Source organism: Osmerus mordax, chromosome 23, assembly GCF_038355195.1.
Source record: "Osmerus mordax isolate fOsmMor3 chromosome 23, fOsmMor3.pri, whole genome shotgun sequence".
NCBI lineage: Eukaryota > Metazoa > Chordata > Actinopteri > Osmeriformes > Osmeridae > Osmerus > Osmerus mordax.
In genome coordinates, this window is record NC_090072.1 from 1,066,522 (window position 1) to 1,080,587 (window position 14,066).

Consider the following 14,066-nt stretch of genomic DNA (forward strand, 5'->3'; position numbering starts at 1 on the left):
GAAGGGGTGAGAAAAGAGAGGAGGAAGAGCGGGGGGAGGTGGAGAAGAAGGGGGAGGAGGTGGAGGAGGAAGAGGGGAAGAGGAGGAAGAGGGGGAGGAGGTGGAGGAGAAGGGGGAGGAGGAGGAAGAGGGGGAGGGGTGGTGACTGAGTTGTCTGTCTACAACACCAGGATTCTAGGGTTCCATGTTCTATTGATTCTGTTCTGTTCTACGGAAATTCCAACCAGTCTGTTCTATTCAACTAAGATCCTATTATTATCTCTATTTTTGTTGTAATTATTACCAACAGTGAAGAACTGATACTGTCTGACCAGCTAATTATGTCATGTAAGAGACACGCAATAATGGATAATATCACAGAGAGTGCATGAACACAGCAGCATGTAGTTAGCCATAATAGATGTATAATTAGCATGGCTATCAAAGAGCAGTGAAAGAGACCATTCAGTCATAAAGGGTGGTATGTTTGAAGGGGCGTGTGTGTGTGTGTGAAAGGGCCAGTGTGTGTGTGTGTGTGTGTGTGTGTGTGTGTGTGTGTGTGTGTGTGTGTGTGTACAGTGAGCAACAGTCCCTCTAGGAAAAGCCATATGTTCAAACAGCCCGTGTCCAATCCCAGCTATCCTGTAATCAAGACGAGGGGAACTCCTAATAAGGTCAAGAAGATGAACAAACCTTGTCTGGTCTTCATGAATACAACCCCTACCTGTTGCCCTTGACTCACTCCCTACCTGAGACAACACCACCCGAGTGATACACACTGACACACACCTCCAGTTTGAGCAAGGGGCATGGTTGCTTAGTCATGAGCTTGCGTCGTCGCAACACACAACTGATTAGTCTGACAAAGAGAACTTTCTGATCCGTCCAGCCTGCAGGCGATGACATCATAGAAGACGATATCAGATGATGAAGAAAAGGTTTCCCCTAAATGCCTTGTTCACTCAGTCCAGCTACCAAGACGCATCTAAGAAACACACTAACTTAACTCTGACAGCTAGGGGAGATGACAAGGGAGATGGAACATGGGCCGTATCAGAATACAGAAAGAGAAGGAGTGGGAGAGAGAGAGAAAGAGAGAAGGAATGGGAATTGAGAGAGAGAGAGGGAGGGAATGGGATAGAGAGAGAAAGAGAGAGTGGAAGAGAGAGAAAGAGAGAGAGAGAGGGGAGGGGAGGGAGTGGGAGAGAGATAAAGAGAGTGAGAAGGGTAGAGAGAGAGGCTGAGGGAGAGGTAGAGAGAGGTAAAGAGATAAAGAGAGAGAGGGGAGGCAAGATGGTGAAAACAACACTTCATCTCCATTAGTTAAACAGCATGTTAATGAGGTCCCCATGGCAATGTACATAGCATGACAGTACATGATAGTAGATAACAAGAGCAGGAGGAGATGAAGGGGTGAGAAAAGAGAGGAGGAAGAGCGGGGGGAGGTGGAGAAGAAGGGGGAGGAGGTGGAGGAGGAAGAGGGGAAGAGGAGGAAGAGGGGGAGGAGGTGGAGGAGAAGGGGGAGGAGGAGGAAGAGGGGGAGGGGTGGTGACTGAGTTGTCTGTCTACAACACCAGGATTCTAGGGTTCCATGTTCTATTGATTCTGTTCTGTTCTACGGAAATTCCAACCAGTCTGTTCTATTCAACTAAGATCCTATTATTATCTCTATTTTTGTTGTAATTATTACCAACAGTGAAGAACTGATACTGTCTGACCAGCTAATTATTCATGTAAGAGACACGCAATAATGGATAATATCACAGAGAGTGCATGAACACAGCAGCATGTAGTTAGCCATAATAGATGTATAATTAGCATGGCTATCAAAGAGCAGTGAAAGAGACCATTCAGTCATAAAGGGTGGTATGTTTGAAGGGGCGTGTGTGTGTGTGTGAAAGGGCCAGTGTGTGTGTGTGTGTGTGTGTGTGTGTGTGTGTGTGTGTGTGTGTGTGTTGTACAGTGAGCAACAGTCCCTCTAGGAAAAGCCATATGTTCAAACAGCCCGTGTCAATCCCAGCTATCCTGTAATCAAGACGAGGGGAACTCCTAATAAGGTCAAGAAGATGAACAAACCTTGTCTGGTCTTCATGAATACAACCCCTACCTGTTGCCCTTGACTCACTCCCTACCTGAGACAACAACCACCCGAGTGATACACACTGACACACACCTCCAGTTTGAGCAAGGGGCATGGTTGCTTAGTCATGAGCTTGCGTCGTCGCAACACACAACTGATTAGTCTGACAAAGAGAACTTTCTGATCCGTCCAGCCTGCAGGCGATGACATCATAGAAGACGATATCAGATGATGAAGAAAAGGTTTCCCCTAAATGCCTTGTTCACTCAGTCCAGCTACCAAGACGCATCTAAGAAACACACTAACTTAACTCTGACAGCTAGGGGAGATGACAAGGGGAGATGGAACATGGGCCGTATCAGAATACAGAAAGAGAAGGAGTGGGAGAGAGAGAGAAAGAGAGAAGGAATGGGAATTGAGAGAGAGAGAGGGAGGGAATGGATAGAGAGAGAAAGAGAGAGTGGAAGAGAGAGAAAGAGAGAGAGAGAGGGGAGGGAGGGAGTGGAGAGAGAAATAAAGAGATAGAGGGAGTGGGAGTGAAAAAGAGAGAAAGAATGAATTTGCCATTTTGGAAGTCAGAATGTTCTAGTTCTTCTGGAATCGTCTCCATTCATGACTGAACGCTGCAAGGCCATGTTCCAGAACCCTCTCCCCTCCAGCCTGCTGTTGAAACATGGACTTCAGATTGACTGACAATGAACACTTTGTCTCTCTCTCTCTCCGCTATGTTCTTCTTCGTGTGTCTTCCTCCCTCTCATCTTTTCACTGCCCCCCTCCCTTTTACCCCATCTCTCTTTCACCTCTCATTTTCTAACTTATAATTTTGCCCCTCTGTGTGTTTTTACCCTGTCACTATCAGAGTAGTACTTTACTATCACAAAGTACTAAGCCTTAAATTAATTCTCCTCTGTCACTTTACTGCATACAGCCCTACTGCACTCTTTTACTTTATATTGTACAGTATTGTCCGTATTTCGTTGTACATTTTTTTACATTCTTACATTTTTATAATGTATATTTAATGACAGCTACCTGCCCACCATAGTAAATTCCTAGTTTGTGTACACTTAACTTGCGGCTCGGCGCGGCAAAAGTGAGGTCACAGCGACCGACACGCCCCATAGCGTCTATGGGGCCCGTGCACCGGGTATCCGGCTGCCCGTGCACACCAGGTGCACTCACCCCACATTTTCAAAGGACGATCGGAACCCATTAATAAAGAACTTCGAGGAGACCACGGAGCAGACGTGAGTTTTCAATGCACTGCCCTGAACAGTTTGGTAGAAGGTGGGTTTGACGGGAGGAGAAACCGACGGAGTATACAAGCTCCAAACGGTTTCTGTCACGATTCTGCGTCAGCTCATGTCCGTGCAACCGAGCCGTCAGTGTTGTTGGCGGCTAGCTACCTAGCTAATGACTTAACATTTCATTTGTTATTTCAGCTGGTTAATTTGGAAGAATTATTATAGATAGATGTAAGTTACATTTTATATCATGTACCAGCCCTATAGCTGGCTACACAGTTCAAATGATGTGAATATTAACAAGCTAGCCAGGACAGGTTCAGTTAACTCGCTAGCTAGCTAACTAGTTCATACGTTAGTAGCTAGCTAGCTACTAGCCAGTAAGCGAGCGTGCTAGATTTATACATTTCTCGAAAATCTTCACCACTCACCTATTTACTTTATCTTCTATGTTCAATATTCAGGTTTACATAAAATGTTCTGTACAGGATAAAATGGTATTCCAAAATAAATAGCCTTAAAGCTAGACATTCAACTGTCACTCACTGTCTGCATTGCTTGATTGAACTGAGGGGGGTGCGCGAGGGCGCCAGAGCAGCACCCGCGAGATACACATCTGTTGATAATCCCTTTCAGCGCCAACTCAACTGTTCAAAGTAGTTATCTATCGTTTTGAACTACAGAGAAAAATATATTTTCTTCAATTTTTTTTTTCTATTCCAAGTCTCAAAGTTTCTTAAAGTCTCTCAAAGTTTCTCTCTTCTCTCTCTCCCTCCATCTATTCTTCCCCTGAAATGAATAGAAAGTAAATCTGGGAGCATGTGAAGGAACCAATGAATGACATTATGTAAAAATCAGTATTTGATTTCAGGGGCGAACAATTCAATTGTACACCACCCTAGCTCAGTCACAGTTCTGTCTGCCATGAACACACACAGACACACACTCACTCTCTCACACACCCACACACACACGCACACACACACACATACTCAATGTGAAGGGGATTGGAGATGCGTGAAATAAAGAGTGAGCTGTTCATTTCCTTCGCGAGTTAGTTGGGAGAGGCAGCAGTGAAGCTGCTTTTGGGTAAGAGGCTTACCCAACGTTGGCTTATGAAATGAGATGACAAACACACACGAACACACACACACGTAAACAAACACACCCAGACCCCCCCCCCACCCACCTCTGTGTGCATGCTCAAACACACACACACACACACACTGATTCACGTGTCACTTTTGCAGAGCATCAGTGAACAACAAGAAATGTGAAACATGCACATCTGTTCTTAGGAGATAAGAAGAGGTGTGTGTGTGAGAGAGAGAGAGAGCAACCTTCTGTCACAAATCCAGTCAGATTCTACGAATTTGGTCCAGCGGAAGTCCCGATTTTTAAGGTTTGGGCTGTGTGTGTGTGTGTGAGAGCTGTGTGTGTGTGTGTGAGCTGTGTGTGTGTGTGTGAGCTGTCACTTTGTGTGGATTAAGGTTAGTGAGACTGCACCCTGACAACCTTGATGTACGAGTCTAGTGCTAACTGTCTTACTCTCTCTCCCTCTTCTCCCTCTCCCTCTACCCCTTCCCCCTATCTCACTCTCCCCTATCTCTGTCTCCCCCTCTCTCCCTCTACCCCTTCCCCCTCTCCCCCTATCTCTGTCTCCCCCTCTCTCCTCTCCCTCTACCCCTTCCCCCTCTCCCCCTATCTCCCTATCTCTGTCTCCCCCTCTCTCCTCTCCCTCTACCCCTTCCCCCTATCTCCCTATCTCTGTCTCCCCCTCTCTCCTCTCCCTCTCCCTCTACCCCTTCCCCCTCTCCCCCTATCTCCCTATCTCTGTCTCCCCCTCTCTCCTCTCCCTCTCCCTCTACCCCCTTCCCCCTCTCCCCCTATCTCCCTATCTCTGTCTCCCCCTCTCTCCTCTCCTTCTCCCCCTTTCCCCCTCTCCCCCTATCTCCCTATCTCTGTCTCCCCCTCTCTCCTCTCCCTCTACCCCTTCCCCCTCTCCCCCTATCTCCCTATCTCCCTATCTCTGTCTCCCCCTCTCTCCTCTCCCTCTACCCCTCTCCCCCTATCTCCCTATCTCCCTATCTCTGTCTCCCCCTCTCTCTCCCCCCTCCTCTCTTTTCCAGGGAGATATAAGCTGCATTTCATCTCAGACACTAAGTGCCTATGCATGAGATTATAGAGGGCCTTATTTTTAGCTGTGTGTGTGTGTGTGTGTGTGTGTGTACATCCAGGGTGGAGTGGCCTGGCTGGGGTGGTTTGGGAAACGAGAGACAGACGAGCTTGTAGAAGGATTTACATTTACACACACACACTTCAGATCTACGTCCACCTGCCCCATAACAAGGTGATCTGACAGGCCCAGGCAGGCCCTAGAAGCACTGCCTTGTGACAGCGAGCATCGACACAACCATCACCACCACAGAAACCACGGCGACTGTTGTTTACAGTGATTACTTTTCCATTCCAGAACATCCCTCTGTGTTGGTTTGAGTTCCATTCCAGAATGTTGCTAATCCAACTGAAAGCAGATCCCATCAAATCCTATTGTTCTGTAGGCTTGTTGGTGTTGAGGGAATAGGCCATTGTGAGAGATCATTCTAAGCTTTGTGGGAAACAAACATCTACAGGAATGCTTTAAAAAAACAAAAAAACAAAACTTTTCTCAGAATGGTTGTTGGGTCTTTGTGGTTTTTACGTTTTAAGATGCGACAGTTTGCATGACCAGGGGAATATCTGTGTGCTGTTCTGTTTGCAGTCTTGGTAGAGTGCGGAACGTTCTATCTCTGAAGACTCCGGAACATTTAGTTCCCTGCAGAAAATCACTTCCAGTTCTAATTGATGGGTCATAATGGGACAATAATTCTATTTCTATTGACTGGTGGGACTCCTTCCGGAACTCTTGCCATTGTTCCTGTCTTCATAAAGCACAGTATAATGAGTTTGAAAAAAATGGAAATGATATATATCTATCTAATAATCTCCTCCTGCTCCACCCCCTCCAGCCTCCTTCTCTGGACGTTTTTAGGGACCACCCAAACAACCACCTTTCCCGAGGGCCCATGTTTGCACAGCCCTTTGGATACTGATGACATCATCAGTAGGTGCCGAGGAGACAGGAACACCTGGAGGTAACTGTCTTCCCAGAATTCCCTGGTTGGACAAGAGCACAGCCTGGGTTTGGATTTATGATTCCACTGGTGGTGCCGTTTGTGTGTGTGTGTGTGCATGGATATAGTGTGTGTGTATGGATACAGTGTATGTGTGTGTGTGACTCTGTACCCTGGAGTACAGTATGGGGTGAGGATCTGATGATCAGGTCATATGACTGTGAATCTGAAGTGTGTATTGTTCTCCTCTGAGAACAGCTGACGAGAGAAGAGGGGTGTGTGTGTGTGTGTGATCATGGTAGCGATGTCACTGCCTTCCATCTTCTCACTTCATATGGTAATGATCATGCTACTGACATGCATGCATATGTGTTAACATATTCATGATAGTGGCGTGTACATGTCTCCAGGTGTGTGTGTGTCAGGGGGTGAAGACATAAAATCAAAGCAGAGATCTGAGTGTTTGTGACCTGATTCTCATCTAGAGATTTGGTGTGTGTGAGAGGAGAGAACCCTTTCGCTTGGACTACATGAGGATACAAATCATGTATCCTGCCCATCAGAGTTTATGCAACATTCTAAAGTTGTACTCATGAATTGTTCATTTTCAAGGTTCCATTTTAGGCATTCTCTCCCTCTCTGCTCTCTCTCTCCCTCTCTGCTCGCTCTCTCTCACTCTCTCTCTGCTCTCTCCCTCTCTGCTCTCTCGCTCTCTCTCTGCTCTCTCTCTCTGCTCTCTCTCTCTCACTCTCTCTCTGCTCTCTCCTCTCCCTCTCTCTCTCTGCTCTCTCCTCTCTCCTCTCTCCCTCTCTGCTCTCTCTCTCCCTCTCTGCTCTCTCTCTGCTCTCTCTCTTTTCCATTCTGCACCACCCACCTCTCTTTTCCTCGCTCTCTCTCTCCCACCCTCCCCCTAAAACTCAATCTTGAGTGCTTTTCTGAATCAAGGGGCTTTCACAATGGAGCAGGAATGAGGTTTTTTTTACCTAATCCTACCTCGTTGTCATGGTAATAACCCTACTCAAACGGGGCTATTGAAAACGTCCCACATGAAAGATGAATTTGAGGGGGCCAGTGTGATTTTGTGTGCGTATTGTGTGGGTGTGTGTGTGCGTATTGTGTGTGTGTGTGTGTGCCTGTCTGAACGTGCGCCTGGTAATTTGAAGGTTGCAGATTTGGGCTGTAATCCCCTCTTTACAGGAAAGGAGTAGAAGAAGGAAAATGAGCGATGATGAAGAGAGTGAAAGGGAGGATGAAAGATGATGATGAAGAAGAGAAATGGTGAAGTGCTGCTGCAGCGTTGGTTGGCTGACTGGTTGGTTGGCTGACAGGTTGGTTGGCTGACTGGTTGGTTGGCTGACAGGCTGGTTGGCTGACTGGTTGGTTTGCTGACTGGTTGGTTGGCTGACAGGTTGGTTGGCTGACTGGTTGGTTGGCTGACAGGCTGGTTGTCTGACTGGCTGACAGGCTGGTTGGCTGACTGGTTGGTTGGCTGACAGGCTGGTTGTCTGGCAGGCTGGTTGGCTGACAGGCTGGTTGGCTGACTGGTTGATTGGCTGACAGGCTGGTTGGCTGACTGGTTGGTTGGCTAACAGGCTGGTTGGCTGACAGGCTGGTTGGCTGACTGGTTGGTTGGCTGACAGGCTGGTTGGCTGACTGGTTGGTTGGCTGACAGGCTGGTTGGCTGACTGGTTGGTTGGCTGACAGGCTGGTTGGCTGACTGGTTGGTTGGCTGACAGGCTGGTTGGCTGACTGGTTGGTTGGCTGACAGGCTGGTTGGCTGACTGGTTGGTTGGCTGACAGGCTGGTTGGTTGGCTGACAGGCTGGTTGGCTGACAGGCTGGTTGGCTGACTGGTTGGTTGGCCGACAGGCTTACTAGATGGGCTCTCATCCCTGTATAGAACATTAGATGGATCGATCTCCCTCTTTTAAACGAAGCGATCAGGTCTCAGCATTAGTGATTAGATGGCTCTTGTTTGTCCATTACAACTCTCCCCTAGTGTTGAGAGTGTGTGCGTGTTTTCAGTGGACCACTGTATTAGGTGGGTAGGGGTTCAACAGGTCTGTTACCACGGAAACCACACTATCCATCAGAAGCCTGCCGATGTGATTGGTTGTGATGTCTTCCTTCCTGTTGTTAATGGACGCCTAAAAGGATGTTCTGATTCATGTGTTTTAACTGTCAGTATCTTTCCCTCCCTCTTTCTACTCTTCCTCTCTCGCCCCTCTCTCTTTATCTCTCTCGCTCCTCTCTCCTCCTCTGTCTCCCCTCCCTCCCCCTCTCCCCTCCCCCCCTCTCCCCCTCTCTTGCATCGCTCGTGGGATGAAAACACAGTCTGTTTTCAGAACAACACACAAGCAGAAGGGTCTTCAGACACACCCTCACACACAGACGCACACACACGACCACACACATGCAGTCAGACACACACACACGCACACAGACCGCACACACACACCCTGTTTCTCTTCTCTCAGAGGATCTTTATGGTGTTTCTGTTATTCACGTCTTCATACTCCCATCCCACGCGCTTGTTCCTGTGTGTGTGTGTGTGTGTGTGTGTGTGTGTGTGTGTGTGTGTGTGTGTGTGTGTGTGTGTGTGTGTGTGTGTGTGTGTGTGTGTGTGTGTGTGTGTGTGTGTGTGTGTGTGTGTGTGTGTGTGTGTGTGTGTGTGTGTGCGTGCACAGAGGGCTTCAGTCACACTGATGATGTAAGGTTAGGGTTGTTTTGGATAATCTGACAGACTTTGTAGTTTTGATGTAACATCACATCCCCTTCCACAATCTCTCTCTCTCCCCTTATTCTCTCTTTTTCTCTCCCTCTCTCTCTCTCCCCCCTCTCTGAGCCTTCTGTCACACACAGGGCACAGAACCCTGGAAGGGGAAGTGACACGGGGCTGACACAGGAAGTAGACCTGTCACAATGACGAGAAGTCCAGAGAGAGAGAGGGAGGGACAGAGCGAGTGAGAGAAAGGTAGAGAGAGAGAGGGAGGGACAGAGCAAGGGAGAGAAAGGTAGAGAGAGAGGATCTCATCTGTGCCAGACTACTGGGGTGTGACTCTCCCTCCTTCTCCCTCCCTCTCTTGCTGGCTACCAGAAGGGCTCTCAGCAGGACAGTAAAGGAGTGTTATGACACAACAAACACTCTAGAACATTCAGAACAAACACTCCAGAACATTCAGAACACACACGCAGAACACCAGAACATTCAGAATACACACACACAAAACATTCAGAAACTAAATACCACAAAATACCAGAGGAAGTCTTCAGCTTAGCCGTCTAACACAGTCTCCCTGGAGGAGAGGTTTACACCCCAGAACCTCCACTATCCTACCCACAATCCTCTGTCCTTGTTGTTGTTGTGGAACAGGAAGTCAGCCCTCAGGATCTCTTCTTCACTTCCTGTCCACACCGGTGCCTGCTTCCTGTCCCATCGAGCAACCGAGGAAAGTGTTACTGGTAACAGTCAAAGGTCACCTGGCAACCGTTTCCCTTCAAATCAGGCAGTTCATTATGGGATGGAACTGGGGTAGTCTTCCTATGCACTGTTTAAACGTCGTATAAGGACGTTGTTATGTACCCTGGTCTGTTTCAACAAGGCTTCAGATGAGATAGCTGTATGTGTGTGTGTGTGTGTGCTCCTCCACTCCACGGCAGACAAAACCAATCAGTCTCACCCCACTGAGTCTCTGACCTGAGGCTGCACACACACACACACACACAGATAAGAGAGCAGCCACTCAGTGGCTCTCTGAGAGAGTGTGTGTGTAAGAGTGTGTGTGTGTATGTGTGCATCTTATCAATGTGAAAGCCGTTTTGCAGGCCGGAGTCAAGAATGATAAAAGTCCAGTTTCAGCTCATTTATGAAGTTATTACTGTACTACAGGTGCAACACGACTGGGATGAGAGGATGGAGGGGTGAGAGGATGGAGGGGTGAGAGGATGGAGGGGTGAGAGGATGGAGGGGTGAGAGGATGGAGGGGTGAGAGGATGGAGGGGTGAGAGGATGGAGGGGTGAGAGGATGGAGAGGTGAGAGGATGGAGGGGTGAGAGGATGGAGGGGTGAGAGGATGGATGGATGAGAGGATGGAGGGGTGAGAGGATGGAGGGGTCAAGCCTTAGATTCACTCATCCGTTCAAGTATGTCAACTGCCACAAGGGCTGCATGATCATCCAAGCTTTACCCCTGGAGGGAACACACACACACACACACATGTGCAATCAGCCATGTCCTCCTGTCCCAAGCTGAACCATGTTGTGCTTAGATGAGCAGCACCTTAGTCTACTAAATGACCACTACTGCACACATATTTACTCTATCAACTTAATATCTCCTCATATCTCATTATGTATCTACGTTGTTTATTCTCCATGTGTTCAGTGGGTCTTGATATTGTTTCATATTCTTGGAAACATTTAATCTCCTTTTCCTTTGTAAATGTCTTCATGTGTGCGTTGTAGTAGCCAGCAGTCGTTCTGTGTTTGAATGAGAAGTGAACCAGATTTAAGAGCCATGTTTCACCAACAGTAACCATCCCTCGTTCCAGGAAAGAGGAGAAAAGAAAAGGGAGAGCGATAGAGAGAGATGAAGAGTGAGGGAGAGACAGACAGAGAGAGAGAGAGAGACAGAGAGAGACAGAGAGAGAGAGAGTGAGGGGAAAAAAGTGAGAGGAGGAGGGGAGAGAGGAAGACCGAGAGAGAGGGAGGGGGGAGAGAGACATAGGGGGAGAGAGAGAGAGAGAGAGGAATAAGGAATAACAGCATGTCCTCCTCTTCTTTTGTCCCATTGGCCGAGGGCCTGGCGCCGGAACGCGATGACATCACACAGCAGGGTTCTCTCGCCTCCGTATCCCTAGCAACAGGTCGACCGACTGGCCGGTGTCGGTGATTGTGTCTGTCCCGGGAGAGAGAGAGAGAGTGTGTGTGTGTGTGTGTGTGTGTGTGTGTGTGTGTGTGTGTGTGTGTGTGTGTGTGTGTGTGTGTGTGTGTGTGTGTGTGTGTGTGTGTGTGTGTGTGTGTGTGTGTGTGTGTGTGTGTGTGTGTGTGTGTGTGTGTGTGTGTGTGTGTGTGTGTGTGTGTGTGTGTGTGTGTGTGTGTGTGTGTGTGTGTGTGTGTGTGTGTGTGTGTGTGTGTGTGTGTGTGTGGTTGATCTCACAACTTCTCCCTTGGGACAAGCTATCTATCACTCTCTCTTTCTCTCTTTTGGCCTTTCTTTCTGTGTGTCCCATGTGATTATCTCTCCCCACCTCTTCACTGCCCTTCCTCTCCATCCTCTCATCTCCTCTCTTCTGGCATCCTGTGTAGCAAGGTTGGAGGAAAGAGAGAGGAGAAGGAGAAAGGATGGAGAGACGGAGGAAGGAGAGAGATGAAAGGGAATTGGGCCATTAATCCTGTTGTAGTGGAGTCAGGAAGTTGTGTGTGTGTGTGTGTGTCAGAAAGAGAAAAGATCTGTTTAATCAGGCATAGTAAGGGCAGCTTTCTTACAAAGGACCCCTGCAACCATAAGAACAGCTCTCTATATTTATGATCTCCAGAATGAAGAAAGTGACGGGGGGGGGGGGGAGGGGGGGGGAGGGGGAAAGGCAGGGTGGCAGAGAGAGAGAGAGAGAGAGAGGGAGGGTAGAAAGAGGGAGGTGAAGGGAGTGAGTGAGTGAAGGGATAGAGAAAAAATATGAACGTTTGTTGTCATGTCAATAAATAATAGAATGAAATTGGGAAAGAGAGGGAGGGAGAGAGGCTGAGAGAGGGAGAGAGGAAGAGGCAGAGAGAGGAAGAGGCAGAGAGAGGAAGAGGCAGAGAGAGGAAGAGGCAGAGAGAGGGAGAGGAAGAGGCAGAGAGAGGAAGAGGCAGAGAGAGGAAGAGGCAGAGAGAGGGAGAGACAGGAAGATCTATGTTCTCCTTTGATGATCTCAGTAACTGAGGTCTTTTCACTGTGCTGTGATTAATCTCCCCCTCTTTTCATGTCTCTTCCCCTCTCTCCTTTCCACCTCTCTTCTTTCATCCACCTCTTTAGTCACCAGAGAGAGACAGCAGGTCACCAGGCAAAACACTCTCCTCTCCTCCTCTTTCTTCTCCTCTCTCCTTCTCTTCACAGGATAACACAGTCAATTGTTAGACTGATAACATTGAGTTGAGACACGTCCTCCCTCTCGCTCTCCCTCGCTCTCCCTCTCTCTCTCCCTCTATTTTTCTGTATTCTATTTTCTTTTGTACTGATCACACTCCCTGGTGTGTGTGGGGAGGTCTAATTGACAGCTAAACAGAGGAAGAAGGCTAAGAAGTGTGTGTGTGTGTGTGCGTGCGTGTGTGTGTCAGGACACCCTCCCCTGGGTGTGGGGGAGTGAAGGTCAGTAGAAAGGTCCTGAGTTTCAACTGGAGCATTTAACTGCATCACCAGGATGAATGGAAATAGAATTGACCCCGGACACACACACACACACTACATGTCTTGCCACGTTACTTATCCATTTATCACTGTCTGCTTTTACAAAAGGAAACACACACACACTCCTACCTAACAATTACATACTCCATTCTCTGTCCCCCTTTGATGAGGTCACCAACCCAGCTAGCACCCCGGTGCTAACCTGCGATGCTAGTGCGGCCTGCACTGAGATGCATTGACAGAGCTGTGCTAATGTTAGCGCTGGGACAGCAGGGTGCTAGCAGGCACTCAGAACCAGCTGGGGAGCAGACTGCACCACCAGGCTGTGCGTGTGTGTGCGTGCGTGCGAGCGTGTGTGTGTGTGTGTGTGTGCGTGCGAGCGCGTGTGTGTGTGTTGGGTAGGCTGTTTCGACTGACCAACAAAGTAAAGAACTCTCTTTCTCCCTCCCTCAGGCCCACGAGCCTGACAGGAAATGCCCCTGTTCTACTTCCTGTATCCTGTAGCCTTCCAGACCATAACCTGGAGTCTGTTACCAAGAGCAACATCACTCTACCTCCTCCTTATTGGTTTGACAAGTGAGTGACTCATCGATCACGGTCCAACAAAGACCCCCAAAACACACACTCACACACTCACACTTTTGTACTCAGAGAGAATCTTAAACCAATACACCGTTGCAAAGTTAATCTAAAAGTTCTACAGTGATGTTTGAACATGGATTGTTCAGGGATTCTTTTATTTTCAGGGGTTATCCGTCAAGGGAGTGATTGAGTGATTAAATGTGTTTACTTAGTGTGCATGCACACACACACACACACACAGCTGCACACACACATACACACAGCCACACACACAAATAATATTTCAGACATGACTCATCGATGCCTTCGAGGTTCATGGACTCCTGCTAAAGAAACTGTCACCCTGTTATCCCAAGCGTTGAGTTTAATCTCAATCCAAGGAAATAATCCCTGGGATTAGCAGCCCCCCTAATCTAGCAGTGGGACTAGAAAGCCTACTAAAGACACTACCACTAATGATACTAACCCTCACACACTGTCATCAGTAGTTTGTACTCTACACTCAGAAACAGACACACAAAGCCAGGATAAACAGCCCTATTCTTTATCTACACTCAGAAACACACACACACAGACACAGACAGGATAAGCAGCCCTATTCTTTAGCTGTTATGATCCGTTGTCATCTCAGTGCAGCAGATTAGAAGATATTGATTAAAACCACACTTGTGGTTTTACAGA

At 48.0% G+C, this 14,066-nt stretch overlaps 1 protein-coding gene across 1 annotated transcript in view; it reads right to left on the reverse strand.

The window, feature by feature from the left end:
- Positions 1-14,066, reverse strand: part of m1ap (meiosis 1 associated protein) — a 42,533-nt gene that overhangs the window by 12,916 nt on the left and 15,551 nt on the right.